The following is a 17,865-nucleotide window of genomic DNA, read 5'->3' on the forward strand; positions in this document are numbered from 1 at the left end:
TTATAATTAATAATAAGTCTCTGTGAGGGTACTCATTTGGGAACAGGCTGGTGGGACAGAAAAGTCTGCCTACAAATGCTTCCCAAAGTCCAGCCAAATAAAACCTGAGAAAGCTTAAGAAAATACACCCAAAAATGAAGCCAAACATAGTCTCAGAGTCTCATGCCAGCCGTAGTACAGAGATGGTTCTCCCAGCAGCTGCCTGCTAGGTGGAGCCAGCTGTCAGCCACCAGTCCCCCATGCATTAGCACCATGCACTGGCAAAGCCGAGCCACCGGTGGCTGACATATCAGCTTAAGATTCATCTCATGCAATCAAAGAACACTATAGATGGTCAATAAAGGCAGATCCAGACAAAAGAAACCTCCTAACAGGTTACAGTGTGCTTAAAACTGTGCATTGGCTTGAGACAAAAAAAAAAAAAAGATATAGACAGTCATAGAAAAAAAGAATAGTTTAAAAACGATAAAGTCCTTAAAAATGAGTAAAGTAATATAAAAGAAAAAAAGCCATATAAAGATGGGAAATCCATGGGAGTCTGGGTCCTGTATGCTGTTGTGTTGTCTTTTAATTTCTTGATGGCGGATGAGCAAATGACAGCTGCTAAGAGACACTGGGTTGTGAATGCTGCTGGATTAAACCATACTATATATTTTAAAATGTCTTGACTTCAAAATGGAAGTCAAAAGATGTTCTGCTTTGGGGAAGAGGTTGTGTTTTTGTTCCCACAGAAAATGAAAGACTAGATTCACTCAAGGTTAAAGATAATCAGGTTTGATCAAGGAAGACCCCTTGAAAGTCATGGCTATAGACATATTGAAAAAAAAAAACTAGAAAAGCTACAAGACATGTATATTTTACTTACTAAAAATAAAACAAAAAGTCATCTTTGGCTAACTTATGCACAACACAAGTCTATACTTGCATTAATGCAGATATATATGTTACCTTTGAAAGTCTGTGAATTTTCAGAGCAAGAGGCCAGACACCAATAAAAATGAATGACCCAGGTGATCCAACATCTCAGAACATCTCTGCTGCAGTTTCCTTGGAGTTTTTCTAAGGCCTGTATCTTGGCACACATATCAAACAACTTTTTATGAGATAAGCCAAGAATTATCAAAATGATAATTAGCATTATGTCAATCCTGATTGTCCCTTCATTTAATTGTTCCATTTTTATTTATTTATTTAAAAAATTTATTTATTTATTTATTATGTATACAGTATTCTGTCAGTGTATATGTCTGCAGGCCAGAAGAGGGCACCAGACCTCATTACTGATGGTTGTGAGCCACCATGTGGTTGCCGGGAATTGAACTCAGGACCTTTGGAAGAGCAGGCAATGCTCTTAACCACTGAGCCATCTCTCCAGCCCTAATTGTTCCATTTTTAAATCATCCATTGTGTAATCACGCAGACACATAATTGTGTTTCCCATTTTTAACATGGGGAAAAAAACCTCTCTCTTTTTAACTAATTCCTCCCTTTAAGAATTCCCAATTTTCTCACCAACTCTACCAACGATGACAATGACGATGTGACCATCTCCTGCTGAGTAGAAGAGTAGAGGGTTGGCTGCATTTCAAGGCAGCTACCTAGTTTGACAGCAGCCCGAGAATGGGGTCCAGGGAAAGTCAATCAGGAGAGAAGAAAGGAAAACGTAGCTGGCAGAGTGGTGACTTTTACTGCATGTAGTTTTGGCCTATGCCAGTGCCTGTAAAGCCACAGGCAAGCGGCTTTTTCATGAATTCGTACCTCAAAAGGTGGGCACCAAATGTAGCACGAATTTTAATTGGTCTTAATAATAAAAACTTGGAGTCAGATATATTAGGAGTAAAAGCTGAAGGATCAGAGAATCAGAGCGGCCAGCCACTAGAGTTCTTATCGACGCTCAGACCATAGGGGCGCTCCTGTCCTCAGACTGCTGCCTCAGACTGCTGCCTCAGACTGCTGCCTCAGACTACACCTGAGCTCCTGTCTCCTGCCTTGTGTTCCTCTCTCCACCCAGCCATGTCACTCCTGTCTCCACCTCCCTAGTGCTGGGATTAAAGGCACGTGATCTCAAATGCTGGGATCACCTTTGTGTGAGCTCTGTTTCTCTTTTAGACAGATTGGATCTTGTGTGACCCAGGGTGGCCTTGAGCTAACAGAGAGTTTGTGTTACATTGAATCTTAGCTTTAGGTGAAGAATTCAAAGGTGATAATGTTCTAAACTTGAGTTTCTCTTATGCATCCTAGGGTCCAGTCTTGAAAAATTGTTACTGCTGAACTGCTGTATAAAGGTATTTAGATGGGGTCATCTGGTGTGCAGAGAGGAAGCCCTGTTTACACTTTGGTGATCTTTTTATTTTTCATAAAAATAAACCTTTAATCACTTTGCAGTTGGCACAGATGGTATAATTCAAGCTCACATTTGTATTTAAGACTCTGAAATACCACACTAGCTTTGATCGAAACACAACAAGAACCATAGTGGTTTAAATGTATGAAATTACATTCAGCAGCAGGTTCTGAAGTTATTGGATAAATAGATGAAGGACAAGAGCTGGCGTAAACAAGAGAAAATCTATCAGGAACTAAACAGCCCCCACCGAAGCTCTTCTGTGGTTACGGGAGAATTGTGCTTCTGAGTTTGTTCTGTTGTTTGTTTGCTTGTTTATTTTAGATAGGGTCTCATTTAGCTGCTGTCTGCCATCTGTTCTTTCTGCCCATTCCTCCGAAATGCTGGAGTTATGGGCAGGTGCTTCTATGCCCAGCTGCTTCCAGGTCTTTGACCATCTTGTAACATTACAATCAAGAGCTGCAAAATTCTGGCTTATAAATAAAGTGTGTATGTTGGGGTAGCGATCAGTACACCTGGGAAATATGTCCCCAGAAAAGAAAAGGCAAGTGGGGGACAGTCTTTGCTAAAGCCAGAAAAGGATCATGATGGAGAAGAAACCCCCACTTTCCATCACTATAGTCCCCAAGGACCGAGCTCCAAGTCCCATCTTTTCAGCAGGATGTCAGAAAGGCCCAAGTGCTACCCTGGAATTTCAGGTCAGTGCCACAGAGGAGCTGTGGCTAGAGACATCACTGGCCAGGGCAGCAAAAATCATCCCGGTCCAGAGGAGCCAGTGAGTGTTCAGTGGGGACTTGTAGGAACAAGTGTAGGGCGCTCTATTAGGGTGGAAGGCAAATGGGAATCCCTCTGATATTCTCGGTAATAGACACCAGTAACGCAGAAGCTGCCCCGGGAAAGACATTCATGGAGGCTTAGGCAGTGTCCAGTTCCAGGCTACTGATTCAGCGTTAATTCTAAAGTCTTGGAACTCCTCAAATTCAAGCTGAAGTCACTGCTCGAATCGAGCCTCTTACAGCGGAGGCGAAGCCCAGGTGGTTTCCATCAACACAGGTAATCCTCAGCGTTCTACACGGGCCGCAGGAGAGTGTGATTGGGAACATGTGGACACCAAACGGAAAACCTAGGCTGGTGCATAGTTCATCTCTCTAGCTGGCCTGGCCTCTCTGTTCTTATGCCATTGGCACTGAGGCCTTCAGGTCTGCTGTAGTCTTGAGTGGGTTTCTTGGAGCAATCCAGCTCTCCAAAATTGGTGCTTCCTACCCGGACGTTTGTGGATCCCACTTCAATAGCATGCTGGGAGTCCACGGACAAGCCCGTGCTCGGCTCCACCTGGTCCGCAGGAATGCTCAGCTTTTCACATAGCTCCTGCTGCAGGCGCAGTAACGTCTGGAGGTCTGGGTTTGGTCCCTGACTAAGATCATGTCCAAAGCTTGCTGTGGTCATGAGCCCCACGAACTCCAGGCTGGGACAACTGGTCTTTGTGTGTTCCACCATGGTCTCTGAAGGCGGAAGGCCATGTTTACTCTCCTCTCTACTGGTGTTAATCTGGACCACCAGCTTTTTTTTAAAAATATTTATTTATTTATTATGTACACAATATTCTGTGTGTATGTCTGCAGGCCAGAAGAGGGCACCAGACCCCATTACAGATAGTTGTGAGCCACCATGTGGTTGCTGGGAATTGAACTCAGGACCTTTGGAAGAGCAGACAATGCTCTTAACCTCTGAGCCATCTCTCCAGCCCCTGGACCACCAGCTTTAGTCATTCAGGAGAATCTTTCTTCTGCCAGGAATTTTTCACCTTGTCTGCCAACTTCACAGAGTCCACGGTTCCCAGAAGGAAGAGGTTGGGGACAGCCATTAATTTGTTGACATTCTGTTTCTGTAAATGGCCAATGAAGTGCCATTTGATCTCAGGACAGGAAGATAGAATCGCAGGGTTTGGTGCTTTTTCTTGTAGTTCCTGAACATAGTTCTCTCCAAAAGTGTGCTGGCCTTGGCCATGGGCCTCAATCACCATGTCTGCAGGTTTAGTTTTAGATGGGCTGTGATATAGAAGTACAAGGCAAATATACCCTTTACTTCCTGAATTAGTTTTGGTCAATGTTTATTGCAGCAACAAGAAACAAACCAAAACAACACTGCTACTGCTGCTGCTGCTTTTTGCTTCTTTGAGACAGTTTCTCTGTATAGCGTCTGTCCTGGAACTCACTTTGTAGATCAGGCTGGCCTTGAACTCACAGAGATTCACCTGCCCCTGCCTCCCGAAGTCATGATTGCTTTTAAACATACAGAGAGAAAAGTATGCCTTAATGCTGTTGTAGCCAACAGTGCAAACTTTCCATATATCCAGAGATGCGGAATTAGCCAAGGCAAACAAATGCTTCTGGGTTTGATGCTCTTTTTATTTTCATACCAGTTTTACATTCTCTGCAATCAATCAGTATTCTAAAATAGGTTAATTTCAGCATCACGTTTTCTAAAACACAACGTTTCTAATACAGTTCACGCTTCTTTCATTCTGTCCAGGTGATGTGGTCTGGCCTTAAGAATTTTAGAATGCATTTATATGTTTTCCTTTCATATAGCCTCACCCCAGTTTTTTGGTGTGCCACGTCAAAAAGCTAACAAGCTTTCGTCGCCTTTGTAGTAGGCCTTGTTTACCTTCCCCAACCCAACCCCAATGGAGTCCCAAATACCACCAGGAAGCAGCACTTTGGAATAAGAGACACCAACACAGTGGAGGTGTCTAGAAGACTCCAGCATCAATGATGTCACTCTGAGTGAGGGAGTGTGACCATCTCCACAACAGTCTGAGGACTCAAGTGGAGGACTAAGCAATTAGCTCCTGACTCTGAACTTGGATGTCCGTGTTGTCTTTCAATATTAAAGAGCCTCACTGCCGAGTGGTGCAGTGTGACAAACTCTCAGCTAAACTGTCATCGAGTGGGAACTAGACACACCAGGATCAGTTTCTTCTTAATTTTGTTTCAAAATTGCCTTGAGACTGAGAAACAGTTGCAACCTGAAAATGCGCTAGAGGGCGCCAGACTCCATTGTGAGGAATTCTTTGTCCTGCAGAACACAGCACCTTTGCATCAGCCTGGCAACCTGTGAATTCAGGGATCAGCCTGAGTCCGCAGGCACGATTACACATGCATTAGAAATTTAACAGTCACAGATTTTAGAGGGTAAAGTTACGACTGCACATTAAAATGGACCTAAGAGACCTATTACCTAAGAAAATCTATGGACCTTATTTGAATCATAATGCGAATGCCATTCTTAAAATGATGTTTGTGAGACAACCAGGGAAATTTGACCAGGAATAAAAGCTATATTACACCATTATTGTTGGTTTTATTAGGTGTGGTAATGGTATCTTGGTAATGCTAAAAATTCCTTAACTATTAAAGACAAAAATGTTTACATGAAATTACTCAATGCCAAAATTCATTATAAAATATTTTACAATAGGGGTGGGTTGCAGCTCAGTTGTAGAGAGTGGCTAGTATCTACAATAAAGTGATGACATGCTCACACATCTCTCTCTCTCTGCAGTGGATCATAGAAGACATAAGATGTTGGAAGAGGAGTTCAATGTAGCATTGACTATACTTTTGTGAGTTTCTTGAAATTTCTATTAAAACCTAAAGATGAAGCCTGGAGAGGTGTGTCAGTCAGCAGCGTTGCTTTCGCCCAAGTCTAACAATGTGAGTTTGATTCCTGGAGCTCATAGGGTAGAAGGAAAGAATCAACTCCTGCAGGTTGTCCTTTGTTCCCCACTCACGTAGTGTGGCGTGTGTGCGTGTGCACACATGCACACACACACATGCATGTATGCACACACATACACAGAAGAGCAAAGATGAAAATGTACTACAATATTTCAATATGTATTTATGATTTAATTTATCATATATTGGTGATCTGTATTTCTTACGTTACAAAGTCCAATATGTAAGGAAATAGTCCTTTGCTCGTCCGTACTTCAGTCCTTTTCCCTTCTGGTTAGAGCTTCTCTTCTAGTATATGTCAGAAATCAGCATCATTTAAGTCAGATTTGTCTGGTATTTCACTATCACACGAGAATCATACCAGGACGTTAGAGTGGGAGTTGGGGCATGGAGGGGATGATGGAACTTGCTTGTCACCTTGGCTCAAAATTCTCGTAAGACCACTTTAACCTTCTCTTGACTTTCACATTGTCTATGAGAGTCTGCAGGGGCTCCAGTGTCTCTGCTTTCCACAGGACTTCCAAACCTCTCTCAGAATACAGGCAATACTCAAAAGTTTTCTACCTGACTTCCTTAGCACAATTGCTTGGCTATTTCTAACAGGTGTAGCTCGGATGGTCTGGCCTTGAGAACGCTAGGATGCTTGTTGCTTCCACAGGTCCAACAGGGGAATAATTACTTCTGACTTTCGAATCCTGTGACACACCTGAGCTTTTGGGTTCAGTTCCCAAGAGAGAGGGGCGTACACACAGGTCACCTTCTGAAGGGAATATTGGGAAGTCTACTATCTCTTCATGAAGCATGTGGTTTCTCATCTGATCTATCTGCAGGTAGACAGAGCACATCACTCTACAAACTCACAGCGCAAACGCACTGCAGTCCCTCAGAGCCGTCCAGGCTGCACAGGAAGGCCATGAGCTCAATAGGATTATGAAGAATGTTTCGTCAGTTAATACAATAATAATGTATGATTACATTGGATAATTATGACTAAAACCTTAACATTTCCTTCTACACAGAAAGAAACTAGGGCAGCATTAGTAAAGAACAAAAGTCTAGGGTAGAGCTGGGCGGTGGTGGCGCACGCCTTTAATCCCAGCACTCAGGAGGCAGAGGCAGGCGGATCTCTGGGAGTTCGAGGCCAGCCTGGTCTACAAGAGCTAGTTCCGGGACAGGCACCAAAGCTACAGAGAAACCCTGTCTCAAAAAACCGAAAAAAAAAAAAAAAGTCTAGGGTATAGAACCACTGGTGATGGGGAACTTCAGGGCGTGGTCGATGGGTATTTACACTGGTACAGAGTGTGCCTAGCACACACATGGACTGGGGTTTGATCTGCAGTACCATACATACAAAAACTATTGCAGGCTTTGGGCTTACACAGACTTGTGTTCTAATTCAGAGTCTATGCCTTTTGTGGTGGGTATCAGGTACATATTTGTTTATTTATTTATGTATTTATTTATTTTAAAGCATCTTGCTGGTAGTTAGAAAGCAGAGTCAAAGCAAGTTTGGCTTAAACAAGGATATGTATAACAGATGCACAAAGAAAATCTGGCCCTTTGTATAAAACCTATGCATGACAAGCCTTTGAAAGATTGTTATTAGCAAAAAGACAACAAGCAGGAAAAGCCTCTTATCTAATTTTTCCACCTGGTTACTGAATCTTTCTCCTAAGACGTCTTAAGCTGTTAGCTCAGGCCTTAAAGGGCCGGGTGGGAATCCAGGAGGAGCCCCAGGCACTGAGGCTGCCACAACTCAGGAAAAATGTTCTCTGGCATCCAGTCCCAGGTCTGCGGAGCTGAAATCCCCCTGGTATTTTAAGAAACGAGTGCGGAGCTTTCATTCCCAGTGTGGCCCATTCTTTATGAGCTGTGAGTGGAAAGGCGGCAGATGAAAGGCAGAATTCCTACAGTATCATGTCACTGCGGCCTCAGGAAAGAGAGGAAAAGGAACCCAAACAGTTTATAGTGGACAAGCTTCCAGATGCTCATTGTCAAGACCTCTGCTCGGGATAGAAACCAAACCCAAACTGCGCTACGTCCGTCTCTTGCATTGTGAGAAAAAGCCAGGCTTCCTTCCTTCCATGATGGCCAGGAAAGAAATAACAGCAGATTACTGTTCTGTTTCTGGGGGTCCCTCAACAGTGACTCCAGGCTAAACTGCGGTTGATTTCTTTCTGGTTCGTGGACATTGGGTTCCAGGCCCCTGGGCAGAGATGTCCAGCTTTGTCATTAGCTTTCTTCTGGAGGCAGGATGCTGCTGTGGAGGTACCAAGAACTAGCCTCGCACACCTGCATGCTCTGTATCCAGATGCAATCTTTTAATTGATCATAGGTGCTCAGGGCACTTGGCTGCATTTTAATGCTTTAAAAGCAAATTCAGTGGACAAATTACGTTCAGAAATCAGTGGCTCTTAGACCATTTTACAACGAAAATTCTCAAGCCAGGATGTCTTAAAGCGTGCATTTTGGGGGCCCCTGTTAGAATGTTTTGAAGCGTACATTTTGGGGACCCCTGTTAGGATGTCTTAAAGCATACGTTTTGGGGACCCCTGTGAAAGTTTCCTATTACTGCTATAAATCCTGTGATTACATTGGGCGCCCTCAGATAATCCAGATAATTCCTTCATCACAAGGCCCACTTATGACCACCAAACGCACCAGAAACCACGCCCCTGCCCATCAGGCGCTCCTGAGGGTCTCATGCTCAGAGCAGCTGCAGGCTGTCTCAGAGCAGAGGAAAACAAGTTGTTTACAAGAAATTCAGGATCTGGGGGGTTCACAGCTCCCAACAATCTCTGAAGGCCTCAACCCCAAATCTAAAATGCCATCAATTCAAAGCCCCGGATGTTAACAGGCACGGCTGGGGCCAGTACAGGCCGTTCTGTGGCAAGAGTCAGCCCCATCAACGAACGTATGAAATACAAAATACAATCCCTCTGCCCCTCCCCCGCAGTGGCGGCGCTGGCCCAGGACAGAATGCATTCTGGGTCAAGAGGGGGGTCATGGGAGGACTAAAGATACTGCTTTGTACTCAGCAAGGCCAACACCCAGCAGGGCTAACAACATCAGACTTCAAGACGTGGGAAAAGTACTGCACAGTTCATAGCTCCATGGTCTGGGTTTGAGGCTTTATCTATAGAATTACTTATTCTTCTTCGTGAAGAATAGCACATGTTTGCAGATGAGCACTTTCGTAAGTTTGTTTCCTGCCTGATGAAGTCTTACAACCCTCCTCCACGTGCTCCTTTCAGTCCCCATGTTGGTCCTCTGTAACAGATGATGGGCTGATGAAAATGAGACGAGGTTAACTTTGGCCTGCAGCGTCCGGAGGGTTGAAGTTTGACTCTAAGATTGGCTCCGAAGCTTTCAGGTCTCTTTCAAGGCAGCAATTGTGGTGGGAGCAAGCTGCTCAGCTCATAGAGGCCAGGAAGCAAAAAGAGAGAGGAGCCCAATGCCCCATAATCCTCTCCAAGGAAAAGGCTTCTTGTGACTGAAACAGCCCACCAGTTCCCATCTCCATCTCTCGAAAGTTCTTCGCCTCCCAATAGTGTCAGAGGAGATCAGTCTATAACAGGTAGGCTCCGGGGCCATTTTTGATCCAACTGTAAAAGCTGACTGTCTCTGCAGCTTCACTGTGAACCTTGTAAACCTTCCATGTTTGTCATGAGGATTTACTCCGTTAGACAGAGAGGCTTGTCCGCAGTGTTTCCTCACCTCCGCTGGGGTGTTGTGGGGACCCAGCCGTCACAGGAGTCATCTCTTCAAAGAATCCTCCTGTGACTGAGCACCCTTTCTGACCCGTTGATCTTTCTGCAGCACAAGCAGAAGACCCTTTACCATGTCTGTAGCTTTCTTTTCAGAACACGGTGGCGTGTCTCCTCATTTTTGTGTCTCCCTGAACGTTAAGAATGGACTGAAGTCCTAAGTCATCAAAAGCTGACTTCCCTTCCATTTGTTGGTTCTTCTGGCAGCCCACATTTTTCCTCTTGCATTTTTACCATGAGAAGTAAGACACAGGTTACCTCTCCAATACTTTGGATTCTCAAGCTCATATCCATGTTGATTGCTTAAGCTGAAGGACACAGCTCACTGGAGCTTTCTGAGATGACGTAAAAGAATCTTGCCACCTATAGTTCTCAGTAACACATTTCCAAACTCTCTGTGAGCCGTCGGTGAGCCTTTTCAGTGTCTGTTCACCAGCGTTCTCTTCATGGCAATTTAGGTATTATTTGAGAACATGCATTCCCCCCCCCCCACCATTTCCTATTTCTTTTTGAATCTCCACTATAAGCATGCTAGGCTTTTTCTTACTATGTTCAGCAGCTTTTCCAACCTCCACCCATTGCTCAGTTCTAAAAGTAGGTTTTCAGGTATGTTTTACGGTAGCACCTCCCCTCAAGTTCCTATTATGCATTTTCTGTTGCATCAGAGTTGTGAAAACTCAGTGACTTAACACAAATTCCTTGTCAGGAGAGCAGAAGTGTGAATCGTGTGTAATGAAGCTGCAGTCAAGGTGCTTGTTGGACAGGGCTTTTTCTTCTGGAGTCTCCAAGGAAGGACCGTCTCATCTTACCGGAACTGCTGGGGTTTGCTGGTTTGTGTCCTGCTTCTGAGAGCCACATTGCTCTGACCCCTGCTCTCTTTGCCACAGCCCCCTTTCTGGTCTGACTTTCCTATTTCTCTTCATTTTATAAGGAACTTTATGGCTGTGATTGGAGAGTATGCGTCTAGCCTAGAACCTTGAAGGTTGATCTTCATCACCCCAGGAAAGAGAAAAACCATCCTTATGGTTACATTGTTCCCACCTGGGTAATGGAGTATGATTTTTTATTTAAAATCCTTTTGCTAATTACATCTGGGAAGTTTGGTTTGCAAGTAAGGCTACATAGTTATAGGTTCTAGGGCTGAGGATATTGTAGTTTTCTTTCCATTCTCCCTCCCTCCCTCTCTCCCTCCCTCCCTCCCTCCCTCCCTTCCTCCCTCCTTCCCTCCCTCCCTCCTGTCTTTTCTTCCATCACTGCATCTCAACAATCTCTGGTTGGGTTTTCTGGAATCAGACACTGAAAGTCTGGCTGTAAAACACATCAGGAATTAAGAATTGAGGAAGGAAGGAAAAATTAACAGTGAAAAATGTTGAAGTGTGAGGCAGGCCTGGATAAACTTTGGCCCCTGAGAGGCCGGCTGAGGTCTGAATTGTTTGGTGTTGAGTCATGTGTTGAAGTACTGTTCCCCATGCCGAGCTCAGGCACTGGAGAGGGACTGGGCATAGCCCCGCAGCTTTCTGTAGCCAAGACAGGTGGTGACGGAGTCCTTTGGTTGGACGTGAGCTGCTGCCTGCAGCCGAGACGAAGCCCTTTCTCGAAGGAGGATCTGCACTGTGCATCTATGTATTTAGGATACATGTGTCCTGTGAATGAGTGGGGGATTGGGAGGTGTGTACTTATGCATCTGTGACCTTTGAGTGTTAGGATGGAAGCTTCTGGAATAGCTCAAATCCTGCAGAAATTATGGTAGACTTTTCATGGCCTTTATGATCTTTCTGATAACTCAGGACAGAGCTCAGTTGGATTCTTGGTACCTGCAGCTGTCTTGGAAATTTCCGTGCAAGATTTAGGTTGTTAGAAGGAGTTTAATTGATTCAAGGCCTAGTCATGACCTGCCTCTTTCACTAGCTCTCATGGAGGGTGTAATTCAGGGATAGAGAGCTTGCCCAGCATATATACGTGAGGCCCTGGATAAAAACTTGCCAACTTTTATGCCAATATTCACCATCATAGTCATTGTCAAATCAAACATTGATATATGTATTGAATATCGGCTATTCTGTACCAAGTATTTTGCATATAGCATCTCATATAATCATTTCAATATGTTGAAACAGTTCAGGGAGTTGGTATAGGGCCAGTGGGAGGGATTATCTATGTTTTGCTGTGTCCCCAGTGCTACTCCCTGGGGTGTGACATTAAAAATCAGTAGTGACAGAGTGAGCAGCATCCATTTTGGCCTAAAGCCTGACATGTAACCTATGATGGGATATGTTACCTTACAGCATAGAGTCCAATTGTTTGAGTTCTAGAGCATCATCTGAACAACTGGTCCCCACCCCAGCCTGTTCTAGTATCTTCTGAGGGTGTGCACATTCTTATCTTTACAAAAGGTAGACATGAAGAGCGGGAGACGGCTCAGGGGATAACGTGCTTGTAACGTATGCACTAAGGCCCAAGTTTGATGCCCAGAATCCACATAAGAAATCCAGGTGTGTGGGTGTGCACCTGCAATCCCAGCAAGTTGGGATTCAGGAGGTTGAAACAGTTCAGGAAGCTGGATCTATGGGGCTCACTGACTAGCCTCCAATGGGTAAGCTCTAGGCCAATGAGAGACCCTGTCTCAAACAAACAACCAAGGTGAACCGAATGTGAGAAATGATTGACACATAAGGTTTCCAGGCCTCCACCTGTGTACCCATTGCTGCCCCACCCCCTCCGCCACAGACTTGGCAACTAAGAAGGGTAGTTGATCCTTACAGTTTCAGCGTTCTAAATCTGCTGTGAGCTGAAGTCTGGTCTGGCTGCAGGGAAGACCAGGGGCAGGGGGAGGGGAGGTACAATGTGGATTGTGATTTGTGCCTTTTTCGTAGAAGGGCTAGGGCCCCATGGCAGGACAGATCTGGCATGCTGCCTATATCATTAACGTCTGACTGCAAATTAAAAGTGCTAAGTGAGACTATCAGCCTGGAAGTGGCAATAAAATATGACCCTCCCGGTTTCTCTGGGGCTGCGAATTTGCGTGTGGGCATGTATTTTGCCTCTACTCAGTATTTGCGGTGGGCACAGAACAAGCCATCCCATCTGACAGAGAAGTGAAGAGTTGTTTGCAGACACGCTGGAGCTTTATGCGTGATGGGGTGTCTTTTTTCAAGTTTTGGGCTTAGCTACGAAAATCTGTCCCACTTTTGAGGAACTATACCTCCTTGTAAGCTATGGTGGTGTATCTTTGGGAGACATCAAACTCTCTCATTTTGTAATTTTGGACTCTAGTTTTTAGGCCACGTGTTTGATGTCTCCTGCTTGATTACAGACTGCGTGCATAATTTCTCCACGGCTCTACTCTCTTCTGAATTCTGTAAAGCAATCAGACACGCATCCATGCACACAGGCTTCCTGTTCTGGGCGTGTGCAGGCTGTCCATTGCTTCTAGTTAGGATTCTGAATTTGCTCTTAGCAGGACAGTTTGGGAGGGCCCCCTTTTTTTTTTTTACAGAAATCAGGTTATTTAGCTCCATCATTGAGGGGACCCTAAGAGAGAGTGGGCACAAATAATTATTGCTCTCTTTTATGGGATAAGTCTATAGCAGTGGCGGGCACCCTGATAAAACCCCTTGTCTATGGCCTCTCTGAGTTTAGGCTGTTGCTACTTGTACCCTGTCCTATGTTAGATTGCTGCTTCTGGTGGAACAATTTTCCACCAATCAAAGGTTTCTAATAACACAGATAGAAGTCCAAAATGTGCCTTGTAGAGCCCAAATCAAGGTTCCAACAATGCTGGTTCCTTGTAGGTGATCCAGGGCATCCTTGTCCAGCTTCTGCAGGCCACTTGTCTTCTTTGGCATATGGTTACTGATCAATCACTCTGACATCAGCTGCCTCTGCCTTGTTTCTCACTTCTGTTTCTCTCTGACTCTGGTCCTCTTTGCTTCACTTCTAAAAGGAAGTCTTTGGTTACACTGGGTGCACCTGGACAAGCCAAAATAGTTTTCCAGGTTCAAGACCCCTAATAGAATCACAAATGCAAAGTCTTTTTTTTTTTTTTGCCATGCATGGCTACATAATTATACATTCCAGACATCAGAATCATGTTTGAATACTTGCTGTGTACTTCTTTAACAAGAACCCCAGAGGATATATGATTTATAAATAAAGAAAAGACAGTTATTCCTCAGAGTTCAGGAGGTTGGGAAGACCAGGGTAAGGGCATCAGCAGTTTAGAGTCTACTTTATGCTTGATTCCTGCATCCTCCAGTAGGAGGAATACCGTGTCCTCACATAGAGAGGAGCAGAAGGGAGGCACCTACCCACCTACCCTTTGATGGTGGCCTTGCTCCACTGACCCAAATGTCTCCAATAAGATCCACCTCCAGCATGAGTGATGGCTCCCCTAAGCTGTATCCCTGGAGAACCCTGAACAACTAACAGGAAGCTCTCAGGGAATAGCTGTTTGTTCTTAGCAATTTCTAAGTTTCTAGTTGCTTCTAGAACCTTGAGAGGACCCTTGTGAATCCTGTGACTTTCTGAGTTTCCTGAGCCTGGAAAGTCCCCTGCACAACCCCCCCCCCCCCCCCGAGTCCTGTGAGTTCCATGAGTTTCCTGAGTCCTGTAAGTTCTATGAGTTTCTTGAGTCTTGTAATTTCCATAAGCTTCCTGAATCCTGTAAATTCCATGAGCTTCCTGTAAATTCCTGAGTCCTGTAAATTCCATGAGTTTCCTGAGTCCTGTAAGTTTTGTTGGCTTCTCAAGCCTGTGAGCCTGCCTCTGTACTCCAGGAGGAAATGTTTCAATTTGGAGACAATAGCTATACAGCCTCCCATCTGCATCCCATTTTCTTTCTTTTTTTTTCAAAATATTTATTTATTTATTTATTTATTTATTTATTTATTTATTTATTATGTATGCAATATTTTGTCTGCATGTGTGTCTCCAGGCCAGAAGAGGGCACCAGACTTGATTACAGATGGTTGTGAGCTACCATGTGGTTGCTGGGAACTGAACTCAGAACCTTTGGAAGAGCAGGCAGTGCTCTTAACCACTGAGCCATCTCTCCAGCCCCCTGCATCCCAATTTCTGTGATGCTTTGTGTTTCTATCCAAACTTTCCCAGCACTGCGATAAGAGTTCTGTGTGATCCAGCTCCTGCTCTATAAAAATGCCTTCCTTTTGATGTATGGTGCTAAGGAGGATTCTGCCACTTTTTTATAGCAGGTAGTTGGTACCTAGCCCTCAGAAACTGTTGTGTTGTCCTTGAAACGAGCCATTTATGTAAGTCAGTTGTAATGATCTTATAAACTTAGAAGAATGGAGTTCATGGCTTTTTTGTTTGCTTGCTTTAATTTTTGGTGCATTTATCTGATTTTTTTTTTTTTTTTTTGCCTTGTAGTAATTTATCATCTTGTGGGTAGTTGCAGAGATGGTCCCATTTACTTCTAATTCTGAATTTATCAAGGAGGTTCTCTATATTTGCCCAAATAATTTGACAGCTGCCAAATGGCCATTTTTGGCTTAAGTCGGTTTTCAATAATGAACCTAGGAGAAAGTGATTATCATATGACCGTCCTTGTATACATCATTAACTAAGGTACATAGCACCGAGCGACAGATTAGTGAGGATGCAAAAGCTGGAATACAAGCAATCATCTTGTGACTGCCTCTTTATCTTTCTAGTAAACCACTGAACCAGGAGTGGTAGCATACACCTGCAATGCCAGCATCCAAGAGACACCGAGTCCAACAACAACAGCAAAGAAGTCGAGGTATAGTTCTATCCACAATAGATAGCTGGTAACTTCTCACGTGAATAACAGCGTCTGTCACATACAATAGGCCAAGAAAACATTAAAGGATTTGAAACGTCTGGTACAGAAAAGTGGCTTTTCTTTGGCATGAGCGGCATTGGAAAAATAAGACTTGTCTTTTGCCATTCAGTAGGTTGAATCTGTTTCCTGCTCTCTGTGCTCTGGAAGAGAAGCTAAGTAGGAAGGAAGCTATTGATTTCCTCCCAGGCAAAGTTGCTAGTGGAATTTTTCCTGAAAGCCTGTTCTATTGTTCTGTCTACCAGGGTGAGAGGTCATTACTGACAGCAAGATTGCAATAGTGTGGGGGCTGTCTGTCCACGTAGATGTTCACTTACATCGAAATTGATTCCTGAATACACACACAGACACACAGACCTATATGTCACATAAAGCTATTTTGATGAAGGTCAATACATTTGTTATTTTTTTACTCCAAAGTCTAAAATCATGGAACTATTTCATATTTTTCAGTTTGTTCAGAAATGCCTGTGCCTTTACAGGATTAAACATTGACTGCACGAGAATGCCAGTGTGTTGTTTTTACTTCTGTATAATTAGGATAGATATTAAATGATAATCAGTTTTAGCCAGAGCCATTTACATCAGGGTATCATTTCAGTAAAATGCACGGAACACTTCAACCAGCAAAATAAAGACGTTGGCTCTTCAGGGTAAGTATTGATGTCTGATTCATGCTCTGTTCACAAATTATGGTACAGCCGTCTGCATCACTGTTGGTCCCGGATGACTAGAGCAATAACCACGGTCCACAAAAAGTACAACAGTATGGAATGTTTGTTTTAAATTTCTTTACTGGCTGGTAAACTCCTCTCAGCTAAAGAACATCTTTTATCATCATCGCATAAATCCCTGCTATTGCCTCGAATGCAGCATGCGGAGCTGTCCACCTAATGCACAGCCCATTGCAAACCACTGCCTACTCTCTCTATACCATCCAACCAGGACTTTTTTATTTGAAACTATGATTTATGATTTATGTTCCAAGTATCTTAACGTATGAGATGCATCTGTCAGATGGTTTAATCAATGGTATTTTCTGTCTCGGTTTTAGCCGTGTCGGACTGCTTGCCTGCCCATACCATAGCTTTATTGTATTATTTATAGCCAAGAATAGTATCACGTAGCGGGTAGTTTTCACATCCAGGTGATTCCACATGTAACTTCACATTTGAAAAGAGTATAATCAGGCCACTGATGCCTGACATAGAAACAGGAAATAGGTGGAAATTTAATCTTTTTAATATAAAATACAGCGTGAGAAACAGGGATTGATATACAAAGACAAAGTAATAATGTTAGCCCTCGAAACGGCTGAGAGATTGGACAAAGGCAATGTGGCAAATCTTAGCAGAAATTAACATGGAGATGTCCTTCAATGGAAGAATGGATGAAGAAAGTATGGAATATATACATATTAGAGTACTACTCAGCAGTAAAAAACAATGACTTCTTGAATTTTGCATACAAATGGACGGAAATTGAAAACACTATCCTGAGTGAGGTAAGCCAGACCCAAAAAGAGGAACATGGGATGTACTCACTCATATTTGGTTTCTAGCCATAAATAAAGGACATTGAGACTATAATTCGTGACTCTAGAGAAGCTAAATAAGAAGGTGAACCCAAAGAAAAACATATAAGCATCCCCCCGAATAATAACCTTCATCAGGCGATGAAAGAAGACAGAGACAGAGACCAACATTGGAGCACTGGACTGAAGTCTCACGATCCAAAGGAGGAGCAGAAGGAGAGTGAGCACGAGCAAGGAACTCAGGACGGCGAGGGGTGCACCCACACACTGAGGCAATGGGGATGATCTATCGGGAACTCACCAAGGCCAGCTGGCCGGGGACTGAAAAAGCATGGGACAAAACCGGTCTCGCTGAACATAATGAACAATGAGGACTACTGAGAACTGAAGAACAATGGCAATGGGTTCTTGATCCTATTGCACGTAATGGCTTTGTGGGAGCCCAGGTAGTTTGGATGCTCACCTTAATAGACCTGGATGGAGGTGGGTGGTCCTTGGACCTCCCACAGGGCAGAGAAACCTGCTTGCTCTTTGGGCTGAGGAGGAAGGAAGACTTGATTGGGGGAGGGGGAGGGAATGGGAGGTGGTGGCGGGGAAGAGGCAGAAATCTTTAATAATTAAATTAATTAATTAATAAAAAAAATCAGCAAGAAAAAAAAAGA

General features: G+C 43.9%; 1 pseudogene; it reads right to left on the reverse strand.

The window, feature by feature from the left end:
- Positions 1-3,516: 3,516 nt before the first annotated feature.
- Positions 3,517-4,382, reverse strand: LOC130864896 (pyridoxal phosphate homeostasis protein-like; annotated as a pseudogene).
- Between the last annotated feature and the right edge of the window lie 13,483 nt (positions 4,383-17,865).

Source organism: Chionomys nivalis, chromosome 22, assembly GCF_950005125.1.
Source record: "Chionomys nivalis chromosome 22, mChiNiv1.1, whole genome shotgun sequence".
Taxonomy (NCBI): Eukaryota; Metazoa; Chordata; class Mammalia; order Rodentia; family Cricetidae; genus Chionomys; species Chionomys nivalis.